At 44.0% G+C, this 25,716-nt stretch overlaps 1 long non-coding RNA gene across 1 annotated transcript in view; it reads left to right on the top strand.

The window, feature by feature from the left end:
• Positions 1–2,186: 2,186 nt before the first annotated feature.
• The window catches only part of LOC115353085, a 29,398-nt gene continuing 5,868 nt past the window's right edge, over positions 2,187–25,716 (top strand). Inside the window, exons 1-3 of the long non-coding RNA XR_003927409.1 lie at positions 2,187–2,361; positions 22,240–22,394; positions 23,763–25,421. This is a non-coding gene — a long non-coding RNA (uncharacterized LOC115353085). The remainder of the gene's footprint in view (positions 2,362–22,239; positions 22,395–23,762; positions 25,422–25,716) is intronic.

Below are 25,716 nucleotides of genomic sequence, written 5' to 3'. Positions count from 1 at the left end.
GACTGTAATGTCATGCAGAGGCTTGTTGTGTGAGATACACCAGTCATTTGGCTCCCAGTGAATGAAGCAGGTTTCCTTCACCACCCTTGGCTCTGAGTGGTTCCTGAACAGTGCACGAGTAGTGAGGAAGGAGATTTCTTCCTGGTATAAGCATCATCAGCGCTTGGTGGCATCTAGTGAGACTGGCATGAGAGAGTGGGATAGAACTGCCCTGAGGAGGCAGCTGGTGGGATGTGGTGTGAGGTGTTCGCTGAACCCAAGACACTTCAAACTAAGATGGTTTTACAGTAGTTTAGTAGCTAATTCATAAGTGTCTCAACAGAGACAATAGTGGAGAGATGACACCTTAGCAGTCAGATATTAGTCATACCTTCTACAAAATCCCTGATCCTGTTCTACATAGAGTTCCATGTAATATAAGTCCAAGAAACACTAAAGTTTGAGTGAACTCTCTTATTTTTACATGATTTTAAAGACTGCTTTGATTCCTTCAGTTGCTTATGCAAGTATAAATCAGGAGTAACTTTTGGAGTGACTGCATTCCAGAGGAAGGTCTGCAAATGAAGTAAATCCTCCACTTAGTTGGAGACCTGGGTGGAGGAGGGCAACCATCCTTTGTAAGAGCTGTGTTTGAAAGTGCTCAGAAGATAAGATACACCAGCTGTGTTAAAACAAGCCATTTTCATCTTACGCATACACCCTGCAATTCTACTTTTTAATTTCTAGGCAATCACACTGCTGGAATCTTATTCAGCCATTGAGTAAAATATATGTTTGTCTTGCAATTATGTAAATAAGGTAAGTGGTTAAGATTTAGACCTAGAATAATAATGTTAACATCATTGTCCCTTCAATAAACAGCAAGCTTTGGATGTAATGTTGGTTTTGCTATATATGTTCCATGCCACAGACAAACACAGGCTGACACAGAGATGATGTGGTATTCTTATTGTATTTAAAACAATATTTAGGCAGGGTAACTCCTACAGCCATTTACATGTGTTTGAAAGAAACGCCTGTTTCATCAATGGGAATGTGTCAGAATTTTGTAATAAAGCATGCTGTGTAATATATTTAAACACAGTCCAAATTAATTAAAGTGTAGTGGACGTGAAAGATACATACTCAATGTGACATTTCAAATAGGGAGAAAATATGATAATGAGCTATTTCCATGTGTTGCCATCCTTCTGGTTAAATAATACTTCTGTTTTCAATGAAGCCACTGAGCAATAACATTCATTTTTGGAGTTCCACAGTGGTTAGAGCTGATTGTGTACAGGCTGTAATCATTATCCTAATTCTGCCCAGGAAACCCTCTTTCCCCACCATGGAGAAATTTGGAATAAAAAGTCTCGTTCCAGGAAAAAGAATTTCCAAATAATCCTGGGCACCAGATCAAAATATGAGCTCCAAATCCGTTCCTTTTTCTTAATAAGAATCAGCACTTTGAAAAATGCTGCTTCACAAGGAAATAATTGCATTAGTCAGCCTCTTGGCACTGGTGTGGGCTGGAGCCTTCTCTTAAAATGAGGTCCAGCCTCGTCCTGCAGTGCATCCAAATCCCCCAAAGATGCAAATAGCCCCAAGACCCTTCGTTAACAGGGACGTTCGTTCACTGCCGGAATTCCTATAGCTCTGGTGTTGCAAATGGCTGTGTTCTTACAGGCAGAAAACTAAAAAGTGGGACAACAGGACAGAAAGGGATCTGGAGACATAGCCTGTCTGTACTGATGCTTGAGGCAGCCTTGGGTAAGAGAGACATCATTTTGCGTGCTGAAGAGTAGAAGCCAAAGAAGGAGCTAGATATAAGAGGTGACTATTTCCACAGTGTCCTTTGCTTACAAAGGATCTGATCACACAGATATCAAATTTAGCTCTGCCTTAGATGCAGGGCCTTTGGCTAACTGTATAGCCCAAAGGGTTGGTGACATGTGATTACGTATTTGCCTCTTGCTAGGTCTGTTCTTTGAATTATAGTGCTTACGATCAGGACAACTCCAATGTTCAGGACCTGACAAGCCCTAGCAAGATTCTGCAAGACTGCTTTGATTGCTCTAGACTGGAGAGATACTGCATTTAGTCCAGAGAGTGAACCTCTGCACCTTTCACTTGAGTGATTTTTAGAACCATGTCAAAATATTCCTTTTTATTAATCCTCTGATTATCTGATTTTCAACAGTGAAAAGGTTGCATATCATTGGTGAAGGACGAAAGGCAAGCTGTGCGCATTATTGGACATCAAAGCGCGATGCTGGAGCCTTGATCTACAGGAATAGAAACAAGCCTTGCCTAGCACTGAGACCTTAAACCCTCCAAGGAACCATCCAAGCTGGGCAACACCCCTGAATTCACTAGGAGGTAGGTGTTGAAGTACTTTTCATATGCTTACGTTGTCCTTACGTTATTCCAACTTGTCCATTTGAGCCTTTCATCCCATCACTAACAGAACTATTTCTTTCACAGCTGCCCTTCAATTAGACAAATAATCAGTACTAGTTTTAAGTAATGTAGTAGAGCCTGTAGTGGAAACTATTAAGATTGGTGTGGTACAGAACGGGCAACACATCTCTTTTGTTCAAAGACTAAGGGAACTGTTTCCTAAAGTGCAGGGAGAGCAATTTATTTCTAAGATAGTTGTATACACAACTTCGCAGCTAGTGCTGCTGAGTGCTATCGAATACGTGGGAACCGACTCCCTCCGTGAGGTCGATGAACAGGGCAGGCAGGCAGGTGCCCACCCCATCCCTGCTGCTGGTCACTTTGTTGGCAGTACTGTTTCAGGTTCTCTACATTCCTCCCTCTTTGGGCTAATATTGTACCGATTGTTGTTTGCTCCTATCCAGCTAAATAACCAGTAGCAAGTGCTCCTTTATTGGCTGCCGTTGACCTAATGGGAAAACACTATGCAGATGTAGTTTTCAGTCATCATTTGAATATAGACAGAGAAGAAAGATTCGTTAACCTGTTAGCGTTAAAACTAAACATAGGAATGTGCATGTGTCAGTAGGGAAAGCATGTAACCCCACCTGTGCCAAATCAGAGCTTGCCAGAACCCTTACCACCTGGTAAAGCGATGGATGGAGCCAGACTCTGTGTGGTAGATACAGCTTTACCCCTGTGTCACAGAAAGAGCTCTGGGGCAGAGAAAGGGGGAGGCTTCCAAAGGTGCAAATTAGTTGCAACACTTTTACAGGCTTTTGTGCATCTGTGGGAGGGGGGAACTGCTACTGGATAGTTTACTTTGTGCCCTTGCCAAGGTACTACAGAAATGCCCTGTCAAAGACAACAGAGGAATCCAGACCGTGTGCTCTGTGCTTTAACTACTAGGCTGTGCTGGTTCGTCTGCATTTAGATTCAGCTCTTGTGTCGCTGGAGTATTCTAGCATTGTGGTCTCAAGGCACTCCGAGGTGAACAAAGAGAAAGATTCTTCTGCTGCCTTGGAGATGGTTTTCTGAAAAAGAAACACAATGGATAAAGTTCAGACCTGTAGGATCTAAGCTAGACTTACTGCTCTGGTGTGCGCTGGTCTGCCTGCACTGCTGCGTTGGCAGACTGGCAGTGCCCAGCAACCCCACCGAGGGGTAGGGGTGGTGCTGGGCAAGGGGCTGTCATGTTGTGTCCCGTCCTGAAGAAGATGGGATTATTCTCAGATAAAATACACCTGTGTGTGTTTGGGAGGAAAGAGTGGGAGAATGAAGCAATAACAAAGCTAATGTCTTCTATCACCAAACAAAGGGTAAGTCAGGAAGAATTTGGAAGGGGGCAGTGGCATTACAGCTGGAATGTTTATGGCATTGAAGTAGGTGAGAGATTACTACTGGTTGGAAATTTTCCACCAAAATGTTTTTTCTTAGGGGAAGATTACCCATTAGTTTTAAAAGGGATGGGGTTTTGTGTGAGGGAGACTCTCATCCTTGGATTCAGAATGTGCTGAATGTGAGAAGGACATGTGTGTACCTGTCCATCCCAGTCTTCTCCTGCTTCCCAGCACCTGCACTGTAAATCTGAGATTTAAGGGCTGCACATTCAAGTATTCCCCTTTGCCTGCTGCAGATCAGACATTGAGTATTGACGCCAGCATCTTCTGGATGATTGTCCTAGTGAACAGGAGCTACGCTGTCTCAGGCTGAATATGGACAGTTGTCCCTCTGGCTTTGCTAGTTCAGAGATCTCTGTTCTTTACCAAATGGAGAATAAGAACAAATTGTGAAACTGCGAAATCTGTTACGGATTATAGGGAAAACCAGACTTGCTTGTGATCAGTGCAGTTATCACTGGCAGAGGGATGGTGGGAGTTGATTGTCTGAACAGCAAGAAGGGAAGATAGTGGGCTGGAAGGCAAAAACAAGAAAGCTGTTTGCAGTGAAGGAGGGAGAGCTGGTAGAACGATGCGTGGAGGGAACAGTGCGCAAGAGTGGAAATAACACGTTGGGCAGTGACATTGATTTGAGGGAAGCCCCGAAGTGCCAGGTTTACCGATCAACAACTCGGACAAATTAGAGAAACTAGTCCAGGATAGGTTTAGACAGAAGCAACCGAGTTCTCTTGCGTTATGCTCCCAGACTGTGCAAGAATGGCACTGAATTGATTATGGCCTGTGAGAGCCCAGAGGGCAGCTGTTGATTAAAAACCTGTGCAAGAGAGAAAGACAAGGACCAGGGCAGGGCTGCTGGGTTCAGAAAAAGGAGGGTTGAAGGGGGTGCGAGGGCATCAGTTATTCTGGAGCATTCTGCATGTGGGGTAAGATATAGAGACTGCTGTAAGGGTGTAAAATGGGTGAGACTTTAAGAAAATAAATCTGGTTAGGAAGGGAATGGAAATGAAATAGCACATGACCTCTGGTAAGTAAGGGAGTGAGAGGACATGATATCTAGAGAGCAGGCAGAAAGGAGACAGAAGGAGGGGGATTGCCTTTCTAATTATGGGTATCTGTAACTTTCCTGAGATATAATGGGCAGAGGATGACTAACAAATGGCTGAGTCACAGAAACCGTGTGACTGAGAGTCTAAATTCAGCTGCTGAGGGGCCTGAATATTCGCATGAAACTTGGAAATTTGTCTCTAATACTATTCTGGTGCAGGTGATCCTAAACCTCCTATGGCAAAAAAACTTTCCAACTGCTGTTTGGAAACATCTAGCTCAGTAAATAGGTCAATATTTCAATATTCACCCATTCCTAGTGGAGAACGCCACTTTTGGCCAACTAAACAATTGTTTGTCCATTTTTTACTCATAGAACCATTTGCAGGAAACTTTAATCGAATGTTGTTTGAGCCTTCACTGTAGCCATTTGGTGAATAATGTTGCTCAGAGTCAGAACAATGCTCTGGCAGTCTTTGTAAGCCAACTTATTACATTAACCATCTACTACTTGTAGAACTTTCAAATACTTGATGCTTCAGGAAATAAGGAGAACACGTCCTCTGTTTTAAGGTGCTGACTATTGAAAGTCTTTGTTTCATGCATCATTAATGCTGGCATAAATTGGTAGTGCTACCAAAAGAAGTGACCCGTGCCTTCCATGGGAACTCATGTAGGTTAGAATTATCTGTTGTCCTGGTCACCAGCTGATAGATCAGGTACAATCATGGTTGTCTGAAGTATTTCAGATAGTACGTTTAGGGAAAAGATATAAATGTGAAATACCCCCCACCCCTCAAGAATGGGATAATTTATTTTCCTGATAGCAATTACGGAAGAAATGCAGGCTGATGGAAACCAGGATTAATGTCCCTCCCCAGCTGAGCTGGAGTTTCTGTGTGCGCAGTAGGGAGATTTGGGCAGCAGTGGGCTTTTGTGGGTAGTGTAGATTAATGAAGTTTACCACCTTCTGACTTGGCAATCTGTAGTTTACTTGAGATAAGTGAGTTGACCCACTTCTCCCTTACCTTTTTGTCACTGGGAAAGGGCAATAAAACAAGCAAGCTGGCTACTGAGGACGACTGTAGAGTAAGCAGGCTTTTAGCCTCAGGTCTCAGACATTAGTCATAAGCAAATCAGTGATAAATCAGTGCCACCTGGCTCATGAAGCTGCCTAGGAAATTGCCAACTGAAAACATGATTTTTAAAAGTACACAACTAATCCTTCTCTCCATAAAGAAACAGCTCTGACCTCCCTGCTCAGCAGCATTTTTCAGAGCAGGAGCTGGACTTTTTCCACAAGGTTTCCCTGAAGTTCCACATGGGGAGAAGGGAATCAAGGAGTTACCCGACTCCTAACCCTTCCTTAGTGCTCTTCCATCCCTTCTTCGTAATAGCCAGAGGGTCTCAGCAGCTGATGCTTTTATGAAACAGCGGAGAGGAGGTGGTTCTGATTTTGTTTCTTTGTGAAAAGTTTCACTGTCACAATTCCCTGGATTTTACACAGTGCTCTGGGCTTCTGTCTGCACAATAGCTAGTTTTAAACATTTCTGTTTAATCAAGAGTGAAGTAAATGTCAGAAATTCAATGTTCTAGATCAGCAGTTTCCAACACTGATACATCTTAATCAAGCAATTAGGTGCCTTTTTTGTTATTGTTTGGTGTTTTCCACATTGGAGAAGGGAACAGATTTGCTGCTTTGCTCTGATGACTGCTAGCAGCAGTGTTTGTTGTTAACAGAGACATTTACACCTAACCACCAGTTGGCAGGTGTTAACACTTTGTTACTTGCTATTCCCACATGCTGAGGATTGTGGGAAAGCTGTCAAGCTCTCTGTCTTGTGTAACACTTAGCTTTTACAATAACAACAACAACAAGAAGCTCCGAACAAATGCAGAAGCTCTGTAAGAATGCAGCGCTAGCAAGGGAAACAATAGGACGGATTCTCAGGCCTCCGGCTTGGATGGGAGGTAATATGAGGCTTTGTGGAAAGTTTGAGATATTTCCTTATCTTGATTTGGAAGCGGGTAGATGGAGGTTGAGTGCCTTTTTTTTTTTTTTTTTAATTGGTGATATGGTCTGATCTTTAGAAGAAACCAAGAATGTACTGTGTGTGCCCCAACATTTCTAGTCTGCCTCTGACATTTGTATTTGTTTGTATTCAGGAAAAAAAGGTATGAATACAGCATACAATCTGAGAAAATAACACAGAAAGAGGATAGGAATGCTTTGATTTGTTTGGGGGTGACTGGCAAGCAAGAAATGAGAATTTCTATTAGTACAGCCCTTCTGGAGAGCTCAGATGTGGCCAGAAAAAAAGACTCTCTGTGAACTACAGCAAATAGATATATAAAAATACTTTTTTTCTCTTTTGCTTGCTGTCATCCACATGCTTGCACATACTCTGCCTTTGCAGCCACAAGGTCGTTGTTATATAGTCGAGTGATCCAAGTGATTGATTTATTACTGATGAAATGAGGTTTGATTGATTTTTTTGATTTACATGAAGACAGTAAAGAAGGAAGAGTGGGAGGTGCAAGGCAGCTGCAGAGCTGAGTACAAAGCAGAAACTCGCTGGAGCAAGTGGGCCAAACACTGCAATGACTTATATCAGTGATCAGTTTATATGGCTGATTTTAATAGGGCTGCACTGCATAACTGCACCCTTTCCCCTGAAACAGTGTTATACTGATCATTTCTTTAACCTGCAGAATTATGCCATCAGTGAGGAGGGATTTCATGCATTTGCTTTTTGATGGGAGTGCTTCAGATGAAGGGAATGTGACAAAAGGAGTGATGGTGGATTTTCTTGCATGTGGACTATGGCTGCCTTTTGAGCATGATTCCAAGTTTGGAGTCGTTCTCCAGTTCATCTTATGTCCAAACCGAACACTAGCTTTGGATCAGCTTTACGATGTGGTAGGAAAGAAACTTATCTTTGCACTATGAATAGGCTGGGTTCAGGATAGGGCGTTTCTTGAGATACACCCATGCTGGCTTGAATCCGCCAATGCCCATCCTGTCAAACCTGAGGAGATGTCCCCTTACAGGTGGGTTGGCCAAGTTCTTTCCTGGAAAGGTTCCTACTGCATGCCAAGAAGCCCTGTGGGATTTGGAGGCAGCTGAGCAGCAGGTTTTTAACAATATGGTTGCATGGTCGTCATGCTTTAGTGGCCTGCCCCCAGGTCTGCGTTACATAAGGCAGTGTCAACTTAGCCTTGAAGTCTCTGAATTTGAGTTGATTTCAATTCGGGAAGACAGGTTCGAGATTAGTCAAAAGTTAGGGGCTTAATGGAGGAATCACTGGATGAAATCCCCCGGGCCGTATTTTGCACTGGGTGGGATCGCAATGGTCTCTTCTGACTTCACAGGTGTGCGAACCACTACAGTAATCAGTTTTTTTTAATGGAGGTAGCATTATTTTCTTGACATGAAAATCATCCCTGTACCTGTGCATCGCTTTAAAAAGTCTTCATGTTTGCAGAGCCACCTCCTGCAAGCTGGTTCTGAAAGATCTGCCTGCTAAACTTGGGTGTGTGGGGGAGGTACTGGCTTGCATGCATCTGCACGATATATTTCCTAACTTCAGACTTCTCTTAAAAAATTATTCGTTCTTGCTTGGCCACAGGAAGCAAGTCAGGGGAGTCACTAATATTGGTAAAATCAGTATGTGGAACAAATATTCATAAACACATATTGTGTGTAGGCATGGTCCTGAATTTGTTCCTGTGCATATTAAGTGATATTTGTGTCTTTTGAAAACCCTAGGTAGAAAAATCTTGTAGCTTAGGGAAGCCACAGTGAAAGTGAGAGGAGGGAAGAGCAGTCATTTCATAAATGGGCCTCAGAAAGTGGGTTTGACTTCTGCCACACACCCTCTGTTGACTTAATTTTTTTGTGCGCTACTTGTTTTTTTATAATTAGGGACATGTAGTGTGATACGTAGATTTTGTAGGGCTTGAAAAGCATGTGCTGACTGTTTTTGAGGTGCTCAGGTGAAAAAATAGGTGTTTTAATGCAATGAAATTGTAGATTTGATTTGAGGGTGTGGCTACAGGCTGACAAAAGACAAAGTTAACAGGCAATAAGAAGGTCCTTTCCTGAGACTGGAAGTCCATCCTCCCACCTGAAGGCCCAGGCATAGCTGTGAGCACAGTCTCGTCCACTGCAGCTCTGAGCAAAGTGGGTTATCCCATTTACTTTGGAGTGCAACATGTTGGGAAAGATGCTAGCAATCCTCTGCGTGTTCCTTTGCTGGGGGGTGAGATCTCCCTGAAACATGGCAGCGGCTTTGCTGTGGTCATATGATCTCATCTGCAGTTGCTATTTTCTACTTGTGCTGTGGAGGTGCCCGGAGGACTACAGTGAGGACTTGGATATAGCTGGTTTGGGCTATAGGTATACACAAGAGTCAGTTCCTCCTTCAGGGACTGTCTGTCTGGAGTGCTGATCCTGAAGACACAAGACCAATCACTTAATCTACTTGCTTATATGAATATCTGAAGGACTGGAGCTGAACTTCGTGGCTTCTCAGCACCTTAGCTGCCCTAGTTTGAGTAGAGTCATCAGCATTTTCCAAGGGGATTCATGTTTAATTTGGATTATTTGATCTCCATAAGCAAAACAAGGAAGGAAAGATTTCCTGAACTACTGGCAAGATTTCTGTTCTTTTTTCCCCTTCTTTATAAACTTCATTTGTTTCTTTTTTTTCTTCTTTCTTTTTCCCACCCCACCCAGGCTTAAACAGTGCCGGGAAATTCTGTACTTACCCAGCTGTACTGTCTGAGGAAAGCCAAGTGGTTTTTTTTTCCATGCATCAAAATCATAATAGTTTGAAATGACTTACTAACTCACTGAGTTTCCCAGAGAGAAGACATCAGCTACTTAACTGATATGCCCCTTGTACTTAGCCAAAAGGCCAAACAAAGGTTAGGGCAAGTGGATACACACAACTTCTTTATCCAAGTCCTTGAGGATTTCCCATTAGCTAAATCAGAGTTTCTTCCTTTTTTTTTTTTTTTTTCCAAGCAAAAATAATTAACATGGATCAAGTAAAATCGGTTAATTTTTTTTCATTGCAGCCCTCTTCCTGGTGCACACTCTGCAGTCTGTGGACAGAGAAGCCATAGTTGGTTACTCAAATGGCTGTCTTGCCTGAAAAAATACAGTGATACCCTCAAATAGCTCGCCTCAAATTGGGTCTTTGCTTGAGAATGCGTATTATGAAATAGTTTTAGATCAAGTTGATTTGTGTGTTAGCAAATAGATCAAATAAACATTTCCTTGTATATAACCACTGCTTCTGTGTTGACGACAAAATTGTGTTATGCATGTTTCTCTGTCACTTCGCAGCAGTGTGACTTTTTTTTGTACTATTAAATGAAGTCCTAAAACACTGCAGTTCTGTGGGTTAGTACCGTCTTGCTCTGCTAGCAATAGAAAAATGTTTGTTTGGACTGGCAAGAAACACTGTTCTGTTATTTACTGTGCTTTTTGGTGGGCGCATTGTACGTTCTGGGCCACGGCATACACAGTATATAATACCGCAACGTTCACACGCATTCGCACCCAAATCAGGATGGAGAAACCTGTATCAGTAAAAACATTGCGACCTACAGCTAAGTGTTATCTGTGTCTGGAGTTCCCAAAATGCCCAGGGTGTGCTCACGCGACAAGAAATGGTGCACCAAAATAGAACCCTGCATGAGAAAGCGCCCAGGCTGCAATAATATTTCCTCAGCCGCACTGGCTGTCGTTGGGCCCTTCCTGGCAGAGCTGGACCGCGTCCACAGGTCATGTTGACTTTGGGTTGACGGGGTTTCGGCAGCTGTCCCCTGCTGCTTTCAGGAAGCCAGGTGGGGAGCCGTTAGGTGAAACAGCCCTGTAAGATTAAGAAGGAGTGCCGGTGCCCGGCTGTGAGCGGTGGTGTGACTGGTGTCCGAAAGAATCGTATCCAGCAATACGCGCTGTGTCCGTACCCGTGTCTGGGTGTGTCAGAGGACTCCATAGGAAGAAGTGTGGAATCTGGGGGCAGATTTGGGGCAAATAGGTCTCTAGTTCCCTTGCTCTTCTGACCCCATAAAGATCTCCAGCTGATGCGGTACGTAACTCCCGCGTCATTGTCCAGCTGTTGCCGTGGCACTGCGCGGGTCCCTTGCTGGGATGAGATCCATGTCCACCCTTGCTGACTCTGGTGGCACAAAAGCTGTCCTCCCTAATGCACTGTTTGTTGCGTTGTAGGTTTCGGGAAGGTATCAGAGAAGAAGAAATGGAAAAGGGGTCTGGATGTCCCCAGATTAGGCAAATTAGTGAAACCTGCTGAACCTACAAAAATGCCTAAGAAATGTCTCCCTTTTCCCTGGGTGTGTTTATATCTTACCTGCACTTCACTGCCAGGCTGGTGGGACTTGGAGCTGATAAGAGGCATCTCATGGGAAATAGTTTTTTCAAGCAGCAAGTCTGAGCTGTAGGACTTGGGGAGTCAAGGACTGGTCTTCTCCCATCAGAAGGTCACTCCTGGAGTACAGATGTTTTGCAGGCCTTTGGTTTGATACTAATTAATTATGTGGATTTTTGAATACTTGGATCCTAGGTGGCAAATAGTTGGATCCAGGTGGTAACTGGTACAGATAGCAGAAAGTGAACAGCAACTTTGCTTCTGTTTTGTTTTGTTTATTTTTCCTTGGGAACTTAAAAATTCCAATCTTGCTGCATTAAACTAAGTCATGCAGAAATGCTCCAGCTGTTCTTTGCATTGTGGAAGCCAAATTCAGCATTTTGATGGGTTTTTTTTCCCTTTGTTTTTGAGAGACCAGTTGTGAAACTATTTGATGTGTTAGGTAACAAAATCTTACCTGTACTCTCCTTCCAGTTATTTGGATTTTCCTAGCTATCTTATTTAAGGTGGACTCCTTCCAGCTCATCGTGTAAAATACCAAGGAGGTAAAACTGGCCAGCCTTTTTGTGAACTGGGACGTCTAGCGGTGCTGGTGAACTATTAGCCTTTTAGGCTCCCTCTTTTCCTTCACTAATACTCTGATGGCAGATGAACTCACAGGAATTTTGGTCAAAAGCAGTAGAACACATCAATAAATAATTTCTGTGGTAAAAAAAAAAATTCTGTTTTTAAAAAAAAGCTTTATTTGCTATGATGTGTGGTGAACCTTTCTCAGCTCCTCCATTTGCAGGAAGATGCAATCCTTCCTTTAATACTTCTAAGGGAGAATCCATTGAAGTTTGGTGTTGTTTTTTGTTTGTTTTTGAAAATAAGATTTGTGTCCTGTTTTTTCCTAATAATTTTCAGGTGTGAGCTCTCTCTGAAATGTAAATGATCTTCATTGTGGTGTTTTAATGAAGGCCCGTGTCTCTGTGTAAAAGTGAGTTGCCTGCCCTCACTTCACACTCCGTGTACGAAGGAACAGGAATGCTGAGTTTGGGAGCGCTCACCCCATGGCATTAATCCCTAGAGCAGTGGGACCCGTGTCCATTCTGGGGTGCTCATGACATATTTCATTTCAGAGTCCTGCTTGTGACCTTCTGCTTATGCTGTGGTTTCTGGATGCATGATCAGGAGAACAGTATGTACTTGCACTAAGCAGCTCCAAGGATTGATAGGGACACTGGGTAACCTCATGCTTACATGCAACATGGGATGGTCCCCCATCCCTCAAGTAAGCATGGGCTTTCAGCGCTCAGTTCCTTGTGGTTTAATGGAGAAGAAAATAACCTGTGTCCATTATCAAATTAGGCAGAGTCCTTTCCACAGGACTTGTGATTTCAAATTTGTTCCTCTTGTTGTTTTCAGTGAAGCTGTTTGAGGATTTCAAGGGTTACTAATATTTTTAATCTAAGCCTTTTTAATTTAAAAGTTAGTCAGCTCTCATAAGGCTAGAGCCAGGTGACTGGTGAAGGTCATGGCCAAGTGACAGGTGCAATGTTAACTAGCCTGGTATCAGTGATTGCACCAGGTACAGTTCTGCACCTGACCATACGACAGTAAGTAGCCTGTTTTGATCTTCGTTTTCTCCCTTTAATTGGGTGGCCTTTCTTGTATCTCTCCGTGCCTGTAGTCTTGTTAACTTGTGAGCACGGAATGGACTGGCCAGGATATCAAAAGACTGGGTACTTAAAATGAACAAAACCATACATCAGTTTATAGCAATTCAAAGAATATGGCAGCATTTGCACTTCTGATACCACCTGCTTTGTGTGCCAAAGATTGTAACGGGAACAAAAAACTTACAAGGTTTGGGGGAAAAAAAAAGCCTTTTTGTGGAAAAAAAAAAAAAAAAAATTAAAGAAAAAAGCAACGGAAGTTGTCTTGGGATGTGAGTGAAGCAGAAATATTTGTCATGAACTGAGTGAATGAGGTGGATCTAATTACTGTGTAACAAAACAAAGGAAGATGGCTTAGCAGCCATTTAAATTTCAGATACTTGCTGCTACTGAAGTGCTACAGATTTGACAGCTGTAGGTAAATGTTGAAAATGTCAGTCCAGTCCATTTTCTGGGGTTTGCCAGGATCACAGAGGTACTCATATAGAAATCCATCAAATACTATTACCTCCATATATGTGTTAATAATATTCTTAATCTTCTTTATATTTTTCTCTTGGGCCTATATGCTGCATGAATATTTCCTGGCATGCCTACAGATCTCTAATTGTTTGTATATTTGGCTTGCCTCAAGCCAACTTTAAATGAATGTGTACAGGAATCTTTGCTGTTTATGGGATTATTTAAGTACCATCACTATACCTGTGTGGTATTGTTGATCATGTGTCATCCCATTCAAAAAAACCAAAGAAAATGCAGAAGGGGAATCCTGATTAGTTTTTGATCAAAGTGATATATTGGGGAATCCAGTCAGTGATATTCAAAGGTGTTAGGGCTCCTTCTGCACATTTCAAACTTCTGTTGGTAGAAGTAATTGTTTATATTTTTTTCAGGGTAGCCTAGAGGGGATAAGGCTGTGCTTGCAACTCATCTAGAAATGCCTGAAGCAGCTTTACGCTGCCTTGTCTGATAGCACAGAGTTTGGTGTGGGGAGATGTCTTGCCTCTGACACTTGATAAATACGCGGGGGACACTTCCTCTCAGGTGAGTTTGCTTCTTAGTCTGAACCAGAACTGAGCTATCTTTTGGTTTTGTCTCCCTCAGCAGCCCTTCCTTTGGATCCCAGCACTAAGCATGTTGCATGAAGCCCTCTGTTTTACGTGCACCAGATGAAGTAGTTGCCTCTGGGGATGGGCAGCCAGCAACTTGAATATACCCATGGCAGTGGAGACAGTGAGTTTCTGAGTAAATGCCAGTGAATGGGGAGGCAGAGGCAGACAAAGGTCAGGAAGTTGAGCCCACAAGATAGCAAAAGAAGTTAGGAAATATGGTGCTATAAAAAAAAAAAAAATCTTCTGTAGGGTCCTCAAACCATTGACACGTCTCTGTTGTGGTTTATGACATTTCTGGCATGACAGAGAATGACATCCCTGTCTTTCATTGTTCGGGGTTGTCGTGGTTTAACCCCAGCCTAGAAACTAAGCACCACGCAGCTGCTCGCTCACTCGTCACCCACCCAGTGGGATGGGGAAGAGAATCAGGGAAAAAAAAAAAGTAAAACTCATAGGTTGAGATAAAGACATTTTAATAGGACAGAAAGGAAGAAAATAATGATGGTGATGATGATAATAAAATGACAATAATAATAACAATAAAAGAATTGGAATATACAAAACAAGTGATGCACAATGCAATTGCTCACCACTCGCCGACTGATGCCCAGTTAGTTCCCAGGCAGTGATCCCCCCCCTCCCCGCCGGCCTACTGCCCCCCAGTTTATATACTGGGCATGATGTCACATGGTATGGAATACCCCTTTGGCCAGTTTGGGTCAGCTGTCCTGGCTGCGTCCCCTCCCAACTTCTTGTGCCCCTTCACCCTTCTCGCTGGCTGGGCATCAGAAGCTGAAAAATCCTTGCCTTAGTCTAAACACTACTGAGCAACAACTGAAAACATCAGTGTGTTATCAACATTCTTCTCATACTGAATCCAAACCACAACATTATGCCAGCTACTAGGAAGAAAATTAACTCTATCCCAGCCAAAACCAGGACAAGGGTTATTTATTGGGTGTCATTGCCTTTGAGCTGGCTGTTCCCAACAGGTATTCTCATGTCCTTTCCTTATTCCTATACTGTTGCTCTGCTTTGCTGTTTCTGTGTGGTGTTATCTACTACATGAGGAAAAAAATACAGGGTGAGAAAAATGCCTGGTGTATTTGCTTGAATAGCACACTGTAGGGTCCAGATTTCTCGAAGAACTTTTGTGCCTGTGTGGCGCGACACTTGAAGCAGGGCAATTAGGTGAGCAGAACAGAGTGTGCAAATGCCTGCAGAAATCTGGCTGATCACGGCCAACACACTCTGATGAAGGTACAAATGCTGACTGAGGCTCAGTGCTACGCCAGTGGCACACTCAGAAGTGTTTGGCAATGGTCCTGACAGTATCAGGGTTGAGGCTTTGGCAAAAAAGGTACTGAGCTACGTGGATTTGCCCCATAGACCATACGTGGCCCTTGGGCCACCAGCTGATACGCCTGAATGAAATCATACCACATGTAGTATCCCTGACTCAGGGTATTCTCTCTGGTGGTTCAGTTTGGACAGATTTCCAAACTGCTCCAAGCAGTTTCGGTGCCGTAATGTGGTGAGTGGCCTGGTCTCAGTCATGCTGAAGGGCTTTCATAGTTCAGTCCTTCTGCAAATAGGAGTCTCCAGCCCTAAAGCAAAAAGCAGACTTCCCCAAAGGCAGGGAGGCAAGCTAGGAGAGTGGCTGCTCACAGTTTCTGTTTGGTTCATTCAGGTTAAAAAATCAGCTTTGCATGTGGAGAAAGAGCAGAGGCCTCTGTTGGCTGCCTTTCAAGAGACTTGCACCTTCCTTTTCCTCACTTCTGGAGGGGGGAGTTGTGATTTCTTTCCCCTTTCACATACCCTTACCCCATCACAGACCTACCCTGTCTCTAAAGCTATAGCGAGGAACTTGTCACCTCTCTCTCTGCCCTCACCCCAGCATCTTAACCCATTCTCCCTGTGCTCCCTCACTTTTTGTTTTCCTCGTGTCTCTCTCCATTTCACCTCCCGTCAGGCAAAATCTCCCCTGCGGAGCTGTGCTGGAATAGAGGCTGCATGTGGGCCGAGAGAGGAGAAAGGATTTAGACACCTCCAAGCACAGTGCGTCTTCTTGACAAATAGCCTGGTTATTCTGGGTGAAGAAAGAGAAACAGATCTGACTCTTAGCCGTCGCCACTGAAGCCTGTGCTGCTGCTGTGCTCCAGGCAGCGCTCAGTTCCCGTAAGAGGAGCAGGTCGATGGGAAGGTTTCTGCGGCTGAGCTCCAAAACGCTCCCCGAGAGTCTCTGGGAGTGTCAGCAGATTTCTAACCGAGCCAAAAGAAGGGCCTCAGCGGATCGCCTGGCTAGCTGACAGCACCTCTGAACTATGCGTAGGATTAGCTGTTGTCACACGCGCAGCCTTCCTGTAAACTTGGGGTGTTCGGCTCCGTCCGTTCCCTCAGAGCATTGCGAAGGACAGGGGCTGCGGAGGCGTTTGATCTGCCGGAGGTTGGTGCAGCACGGTGGTTAATGCGGTTATCTCTGGGCGGTGAAAGAGAAGGGGAGAAGCTGTTGTGAAAGAGGCTTTTCGATTTCATTACTTTCTTCCCGCACCCTGTATCCTGTCTGTAGAGAGCACTTAACAGATTCATGGACCTGGACTGCCATGTGTGTTGAAAAAAAAGAAGAAGTGAGGGAGAGTGAGAGAAAACCAAGGGAATCCATTAAAAATTGCCTCTGCTACCTCATTAATCTTTCGCAGCAAATAATACATGCAAAACTTGGGCTAGCGAAGTCTCCAAAGGATAAAATTATTTTGGTGAGGTTTTAACAAATTAAAGAAATAAATTAAGTCACTAGCACAGCAGGAAAGTGCTTGAGGCCTCCAGGGTTTGTATGTTTTACCATTGTTCTAAAAATAAACCGGGAAAAAAATTTTAAAAGTCTTTCAGTTGAAAAATAATATTTGCTTTAAGTGGCCATGTTCGGGTTTTGCTCCCGCACGGCGCTTCACCACCTTCCCCGGCCCTGCGGCTGACTTTTGGAAACAGAAGCTGGAAAATGGTCGGAGTAGAGGTAGCAAAGCCATGCGGTGAAGGGAGAGGCATGCTGGGTGTTAGCAGGAAGGATGTAAAGCAGAAATTAAAACCCCTGTGCCTCACCCCACTACAAATGATGAGACAACGCATGTGTTAGAGATTAACAATCAGCTTTCTGGCCCCCCAGGCCCAAACCAGTGGGAATATCTCTGACAGCTTTTGTGAGTTTCAGAAGAGAGGTGGCTGGTGCCTCCCAAAAAATGGCCAGGCTGGTCCCCTCCTCTCTCACTATATTATAGGCTGGTCATTTTTTTAATGAGCAGAACAAGGCTTACCAGGTTGCCAGAAATCAGAGGAACAAGGGCTGCCTTCTGATTTCCCGTTTCCATGCTCCTTTTTGTAATTTGCAGTAAAGCGCCTAGAGAGAACAACATTCCCTCTTCTATTTTCTCTTCTCCCCTAAAATTGACTGCTTTCCCTCTCTTCCCAGCTGCTACCTCAGTACTTGCTTCCACTGCTGGGCTACCTTCACTTCCCATTCACTGCCTGCTGTCATTTCTTCCAGCTCCACCCAGGCCTTGCCTTGGGGAAGAATAACTACGCTCACTCTTTCTAGCCTGTCCCAGAAATTGGAACAACTGTTTTTTGTCAAAGCCAGCTGAGCTGCATGATCTGCAGGCAAACGGCATTCTGGAGGAGGTTTTTTTTTAAAGGTATAAATGACGGGTAGGTGCCTAGCTTCCCACTAAAGATTATCACTAGAAGTTAGGTATCATGAATTTCTCCTACTCCAGCCATTGCTCACACTGAAGCTGAATGCATACACATTAAAAAAGAAATTAGTTAAAGGATGCCTTCAGAGTTGCAAAGGCAAGGCTGCTGTTTTCTGGCAGGTAATCTGCAAATTGAGTGTAATTCTGCAGTAGTAGGAATTATATATATGCACGAGCAGTATAAGGAAACACTTAACTCTGACATTCTGCATAGTTTTTTGCTGCTGGAGCTCTGACACTTGTTCCTCCAACCTCAATTCCCTTCCCTGTAGAAGCCTCTCAAGGGACTTGGCCGCTGATTTTGTGTGGATTACCTGTGCGTGGGGTAATCAAATGTGCACAGCATGCACACACACACACGCACTCATACACGCATGTGCGTGATGCTTCCAAGTCAGTGAACGCCAGAACTCTGGTTACCCCTGGTATCTTCAGTTAGGCCCCTTGTGAATGTTTTTCTGCTGTAGCCTTTAATTACATATGCTTCTGCTATTTCCCCCCTCTTTCATCCCTGCCTTATTTCGTGCACAGAATGGGCTGTGCTCAATTACTGAGCAGCAACTTAATATTTAGTTTTCTCCTTGCTGCTCAGTGTGTGGCCCCTAGCCTTATTTACTGCACAATATTCAAGCCCTGCTCTGATGACAAAATGGTTGATTTCCTCATGGGCTTTTCTCCGTCCTCATCATTGTATGTGTATCTGTGGCTACACAAGTGATTTATGGTGGAACTTGTTCTGATACTTGTCCCCAGTCTCCTGTTGGTGCCCACTTATTGCTTTCATTCTTGGGATGGTTTTAGAGCGGAAAAGTATGCCAGGAAAAGCTGTATAATTCACTGTGAAGGGAGGTAGCTACTTATTTCGTTCATTTGCAGCTAGTGCATGTTCTGTTTTGTTACAAAAGCTGTGGGTGAGCAGCAAGAGGGAGGCTGTTTTATTCTGCCTGCTTCAATTCTGTAGAGAGGGGAAAACCGCCCCTTCTCAGAAGGCTATGGGGAGGGCAGAAGAGCTTTTACAGAGGGCAGCGTGGGGCATCCCGTTCTCCCCGACACACACCCCCCAAACGTGGAGCAGAGCTCATGGGAAGCTCCTGAGCATGACACCGAGCTGTGACGTCCCCACGTGGCCCTCGTAGAGGGTCTCCTGGGAGCCAGCGGGAACGGTGCAGGGCTTGGAGCTGAGCAGAGCGCGCGGAAAACTGTTGGGGACTGAGAGAAGGATTGGGAGCTCCCTAGTGTGTGAACACACAGCGGCCAGGAAGGTGCGGTGGGGAAGGAGTGGAGGGGACTGGTTTTTTTCTGTTCTAAGATCCGTGTTCTCTCTGTTTTGAGTAGCCTGGATTCACATCTCTGCAGATCCTCACCCCTTTGGCAGGCTTGGGCTGCTCACGTTAAGGAAAAGGTGCGAGAAGACCACCTCAAAGCACTGGCCAGCCTGAAGACCCAGTTGCACCCAAAATGCAAGCAGCTTGGCAGCAGCTGGATTTCTTTGGCCATATCTGCCTGTGTTGTACACTGTTAAAACCTAGCGGCAGTCCTGGCTCTGGGACTCTATAGAAAGCTTCTGGCTCTTGCTGATTGCTGTGTTAACTCCCGAGTGCTTTGGGAAGGTAGGCTCTTTGTGTTGCTGGCATTTTGCCCTGAGGAGAGAGGGAATACATTTGGTTCCTGTAGGGCTGTAACAGCAACCACTGCCTATAAGGAAGACCTGAGACGTTGTATGGTGTTGGACTCCTGCGACTAACAAGGATGGTGTTTTCTGGGCTGAGGATGACAAGGAATAATCCCCCTTTCCCTGCAGTTAGCAAGTCAGCAAGGTGTTTAAAGGTATTGATGGTTGGTTGGATGGGACTAAGGCAAGGTCAGTATTTAGCGTAAGCCTCTAGCAGGCTGAGGAGAAGGTCTCCGAGACAGCGATGGACTGCTGTAAGAGTGGGGCTTACACGTGATGATGGATGAAATTAGTGAGAAGGCTGCCGGGTGCTAATTGAAGGAGGAGAAGAAATGTTTTTCCATCTATAATGTTTTATTGAGGTTCTCCTTTACATAATCTTAGGAGAACTTTGTTTTGTGTTTTAAAGGCCAGCTGGGTATCCAAACCAAGAGATTGCTGGAGGTATGTGACCTGATCAGAGTTTTTCCGAGCAGGTGACTTGACAAAGAGGCACTCTCAGCTTCCTGAAGTGTGGGGGACATCCTTTAACAGCTGTCATTTAAAACACTGGGAAACATATCTACATGAATGATGTCTCAATTCCACCGCTGTGGGAAAAAATAAATCCTTACTCACTGCCCCCGTCACTGTGGTGTGAGGCCCAGGCTTGGCAGGAATCATGGTTCAGTCTCCTCTGAATTGCCAGCTCTCTAAACAAACTGTATGTTATTGAAACGGAAGAATCTGTTTTCCACTGGGACTTAAAGTAATTTGTATTGAGCCCTGGGAGTTTCCAAGCTACCAGATTTTGAAATTGTCTTTGTTAAAACAGGAAAGGGATCCTAGAGCATGGAGATTTTGAGTCAGTGGTCTGGATCCGCTCATCATGGGAGCGAAGGGGAGATCTGCAACTAGTTTCGATATCTGGACAGCAATGTTTATCGAGGTAGGGACAGAGATGCCGGTAGCCTCCCCTTTAGCACTCGCCATGTGAGCGGAGAGCAGCTGTGTTGCTGCGTACACCCTCATCACTCTGATGGTTGACTCCAGCCTTGAGTACCAAAAGTCTGTAGCAACAGGTTTCTGGCCTTACAGGGAGAAAGGGGAGGAGATGGGCTTGCAAGCGACTTATAAGGTCACGTCACACTAGAAAACTAGTGTTTGCTTTTGTTTCCTGAACAGCACATACTAACTCCAGGAGGCAGAAAGTATGGAGCAATAGGACAGGTTCTCCTGGAATGACCGTGGGATGGCCTGCAGGGAGCCAGCCTAAATTGAAGCTAAGGAATGCTTTATGGGGAGCAAGTTTAGAAAGAGATTTAATTTTATTTTTTTTTAAAGGAGGGCAGCCTGGAAGCTGTGGCTGGTTCTGAACCAGGGTTTAAACACTGTAATGGGCAGGAGTGGGGTTAAAAGGGGCTGACCCAGGTGGACGATATTCCACATCTAGCGTTGGATTTGAGTCCGATTTCTGTGATAAGAACCATCTTTAATGTAAAGCTGAAAAGATAGTATGAAGATGAAAGAGTTGGAAATAAAAGAAGTCTGGCCAAAATTTTCATTTACATGGGCTATGTAAACCTCTCTCTCAAGCTGTAGTTACTGATCTATTTTTATTTTCTTTGCTTCCCAGAGGCAAAAGTAATAACTCCATGCCAAAAAGGCCAATTTTCCCAGCATTTACCAAAACCAGCATGAATTCCTCAATGGCCAATGTCACAGAAGGTGCTTGTCTAAAAATTTAGAGAGTTTTGTAAACATCGATGTCGTGGACAGAAAGGGACCAATTAAACACCAGGCCCTAGATAAGTTTGGATCTTTATTCGCACTTGATAGCTCATTATTGTGATCCAGGTTCCTCTCTGCTTGATGTCTTTCCAAGATTCCCCTGCATTCGTTTTATCCTTGACAGGCCAGTGAACATCTACTGGCACTTGTACCAAAAGGTTTGGAAAGGGAACAGCTGAATGTAATCTTCAGATAAATACCGCATACCATGACCACAGATAAATGGTCTCTCCCATGAACAGAAAAGTGAGGCCTGTAGTTCTGCAAAGCTTTTGATTAGATTTCCCCCTAGGGAATAGTGAAGACCATGTTATCACAGTTGTGATCCTCCAGCGTGGTGAGCTGGGCTGTGGAAACTCTCGGGTATATACCTGTAGCTTGGCTACCCAGAGGATTTTGTGGCTTGGGTCAGGAATGCCCTGTCAGGTGGTATGCTACTAGGGCTTAGTGGCTTGAGCCTTCCCCAAATTAACCAAAAGAGAAGAAATGAAATGCATATTCCACCCCAGATGCAGTAGAAGTATACAAACAAATGTATCCATCTCTGCTGGGCCACATTCACATGCACGTGTTGGTTCATCAGTGCCAGATCCTGCTATGAACTCTAGCACTGCATGCTGTTAGAAACGGCAGAAGGAGATAGATATCTGTATCTCTACACACACACATACTTTTTTTTTTTTTTTGGGTGGGGGCCTGCAGCATAGGGTGATGTTTGCTTAATCCACAGAAAACTCACATGCCCATACATGATGTGACATGTATTTTCTCCACAAAATGCAACCTATAGTTTCACACTGGGCTGTATTTGTTACTGGATCCACAAGTCCATTTCTGCTGCATAGCTAGGCAGGTATGTTTGGTATTTCTGTTCTTTTTTTTTCTTTTCTGTTCCAGTTTAAAAAAAAAAAAAGCCAAACAAACAAAAAAAACTCCACCAGGAAACACATAAATAATTCAGAACACATGCTTTATGTCAACTGTTTCACTGTTACTATTTTATCTCTATAAACAGGGCAGAGGCAAATCCCATCCAAACAAGGAAGGGGAGGAAGACGCATTGCAAAATTATGGCTGGGTCACGTGAGTCAAGAATACATGCACAGATACATTTTTGACTGGAAGGTCCAGCTCAGAAATGTGATGCCTGCATTTTAGTGCTTATGCACTGTGAGTTGCTGAGTGCACGTACAGTAAGTTGTGTGCGCTCTGGCTGCATCTGACTTGTTGCATGTGTGCAGTCGCTATTTGTCCATGACTTTGGGTGTCCAGGCTTCCAGACGTTCAGAATTCCCACACCAATGTGCTCTAACAAAAGACTCCATTGGAGGGTGCTAAACTTCTTGGCATTCCCTAGGAACTCAGCCCTTTATAAAATATGAAGTTTGGGTCACTTTTTGTTAAGGGGGAAGCCACGTCAAATCTACTGAAGTCAGATGGAAGTGCTCTGTTGAATTAAAAAAGGAGTTGGGCTGGACCCGTAACAGATCTCATCTTCCATGCAGATGTGGCAGTTTCATTTGCTTTTTCATCTTGTGGGTTCTTGACTGATCAGCTGCTGACAGAATTCCTGAAGGTTGCTTTAATTTTCAGCACACCTTACATACTACCTATAGTCCATGCCGAAACCCTAGTCTCTTTATATGGAGATGTTCCCTCACACTCCACTTACTGCGGTTCAACACTGCTGAGAGTGCCTGTCTCTGGTCCTTTGTAGCTGCTTGATTTGTTTTAATGACTTGAAGAGGTATATTATTTTGTATATCTTCTGACACACTAGAATTAGACCCATCCCTATTTTACTGTGGTGATAATGTCTCCATTACTTGTCTACCGCTCAAGTTCTGATATGCAATGCAAAGCTAACGGTAGCGCAACAAACTAGGTAATATTCTAGGCTGTCATGTCCACAGTGTAGAACACAACAGGCTGGTTCAATCTTTCAAAAGACCCATTCCTGAGAATTATTTATCAGCCCTTTTTTAAAAACCTGTATGAAGGACATGCCACAGCATTGCTGTGAATATCCTGTCCCAGTACTTCATTTCTCTGCAGTTAGAAGATTGCCCTGATGTCCAACAGTTGTCTTTGATGCAAATCTTGTTCCCTCCTCAGTGGCCACAGAGGCAATCAGTAACAACCTTTTATGTACCAGATAGATGGGGGACCCTACAACATAGATGCTTCTGCTGTGGTTATGAGGAACCAGAATTCTGGGGCCTTTCTCTGCCACATGTTTCCCTCCCATCTGACCTCAGACAAGTCTGTTAATCTCTGTATTTTGCTACCTCAAAGGGATGCTATGAGGGTAACTTCGCTGGTGTTTCCAGGGGTGTTCAGATACTGCACTGACGGGCTACATAGGTGAATAGAGAGAGAGAGCAGGCATACATTTATTAATCTGGTAAAGGACTGATATTTAACTCAGCAATGCTCCCAAACAAATGTCAAAGGCTATGTTATCAGCAAGTCTCTTATCTCTGGAATTTTGTTTTGTGCTGTGCTACTTTACTTGTTGGTTTGTGGTTTGTTTTGCAGCTTCCTGGAAGAGAGAACTTGAAAAACATGAACAGAAAAAACGCCTGGTAAAAGTCGTAACCGGCTCTGACTGTCCATGGTATAACAGCCAACAAATATCACCTGCTGATGATTTACAGATTCCTGGGAGATGTGGTGTTGAGTTCTCAAAGAACTGGAATAAGAACAACTCACCCAATATGCTTCTCGGCAAACAGTGTAATGTATCCACCCGCTTCATGCTCTCCTAATTTAGGACATGTGTAGTGTGTAACGATGAACTGGCCAACTGGTCATGTTCCTGTAAATCTCATTCCCCACCTTGCAAAACACCCTTGATTGACCCCTTCTTTCACGAAAGCTCAGCCCAAGGTTTCTAATCCACCTCTTGGGAGGGAGACACATCACCCTGTTCGCGAACGCACTTCTCCAGAGAGAAAAATGCAATGTTTTGTTGTTTTTATTTCATTGGGCAGCCTTTTCAAGTTCTGTGACCCACTTTTGCTTCCCTTTAAACTGTAACCAGTATTTATTTATCCCTTTTTAAACACAATAATTTAATTAAGAAACTAATCAGCAGTGTTGAGATGATCTTTGAACTACACCCCTATCACTGAAGGATATTTATGAATGCATTACACAAGAAAGATCCTATTATCTAAAAAGCTTTCTACTAAAAGGATTTGGCATCTGAAAAGTAAGACTTGAAATTCTGTGCTAAATTTATAATGTAGAGATGTGAACATTATTTATAGAGTCTGAAAGGTATTCCAACTGAATCTGACAAGTTTGCCTGGATTGTTTACTAAAAATAAAACTGTTTCAAGTTCAAAGGATTTCAGAAGTGAGTTGGATATTTAGGAGTCCAAAGGACAGATTGTAAAGGTAGCTGTGTAGCAGATAGAGGTTTAATGATCTAGGCTGCCTCTTCAGTCAGTGGAGAGAGATTGGCATTTTCCAGTTATGTTCCATTTTCTTAGGCACTTATCTTCAGATGGGAATTTATTGGCTGATCATCTCAGCAGGGCATTAACAGGGCATCTGTAGTTAATCATTATCATCATTGGCCAATTCCAGTTCCCTCAGCTTCAGATCAAGAGAAGGTTTCTGAAAGCTACCTGGGATGTAGGCACTTTGGGCAGAAAGTGACTAGATCCAAAAAAGAGAATCCCACCTGTGCAGTCTTGTTCAGCCCTAGGAACTGAGCTGTTGCTGGTTGTGTAACAGGACAGATTCAACAGGACTATCTCCTCCCCACCAGCCGTGTGCTAAGCGAACATCAGCACTAGAGGACCTAATTCATAAGTCCCAAATGGCTTCTGGGGTATGAAGGCTCCAGGACATTTGGCCCAACATAGTCAAGACAGCAGAAGAATTAAAGGTGCCCCAGTGAGTGGTCTGGAGGAGGACCCAGTGGTTAGGGGAGGGACAGAAGATCACTTACTTGCTGTCAGGCCTCTGTGCTCCATCTGAGTGGCACTGTGGGCACCTAACTGGAGACTTAGATCCAGTCCTTTGTCCTCTATGGGCTTGAACTGACAGGTGGAGGTAACCAATTGGTTCTATCCAAATGCAGGGCTGGAGTCAGGGTCTGATAGGTGGAATTAATGAGCGGCACATGTGAAGCCTGGTTTTCTATGGCTTTGGATCTTGTGATGGAATTATCCTGTGTCTAAGAAGGTACGAGCTCTATTCCAAGGTTTGGCTGTGCTTGGAAAATTCCTCAAAGTGCTTGCCCCTGGGGATTCTCTGGTGACTAATAAATACGATAAAAGAGTTCTTCTTAGAGGTCTCTTTTGTTAAGAGCACTACAATTATTTCCTGTATTGCCTTCTTACTTTCACAATATTTGTGGAATTTCATCTTTTATCTCTTAGTCCTCTATAGATTGACTTGAAATGTGCCAACAGGTTCAAAAGGCTTTGGTGTGGGGAGAGAATATAGATAGATAGAGGCTGACATGTAGCGCTTTCCC

Source organism: Aquila chrysaetos, chromosome 18 (genome assembly GCF_900496995.4).
Source record: "Aquila chrysaetos chrysaetos chromosome 18, bAquChr1.4, whole genome shotgun sequence".
Taxonomy (NCBI): Eukaryota; Metazoa; Chordata; class Aves; order Accipitriformes; family Accipitridae; genus Aquila; species Aquila chrysaetos.
This window is presented reverse-complemented; position numbering and strand designations above follow the sequence as displayed.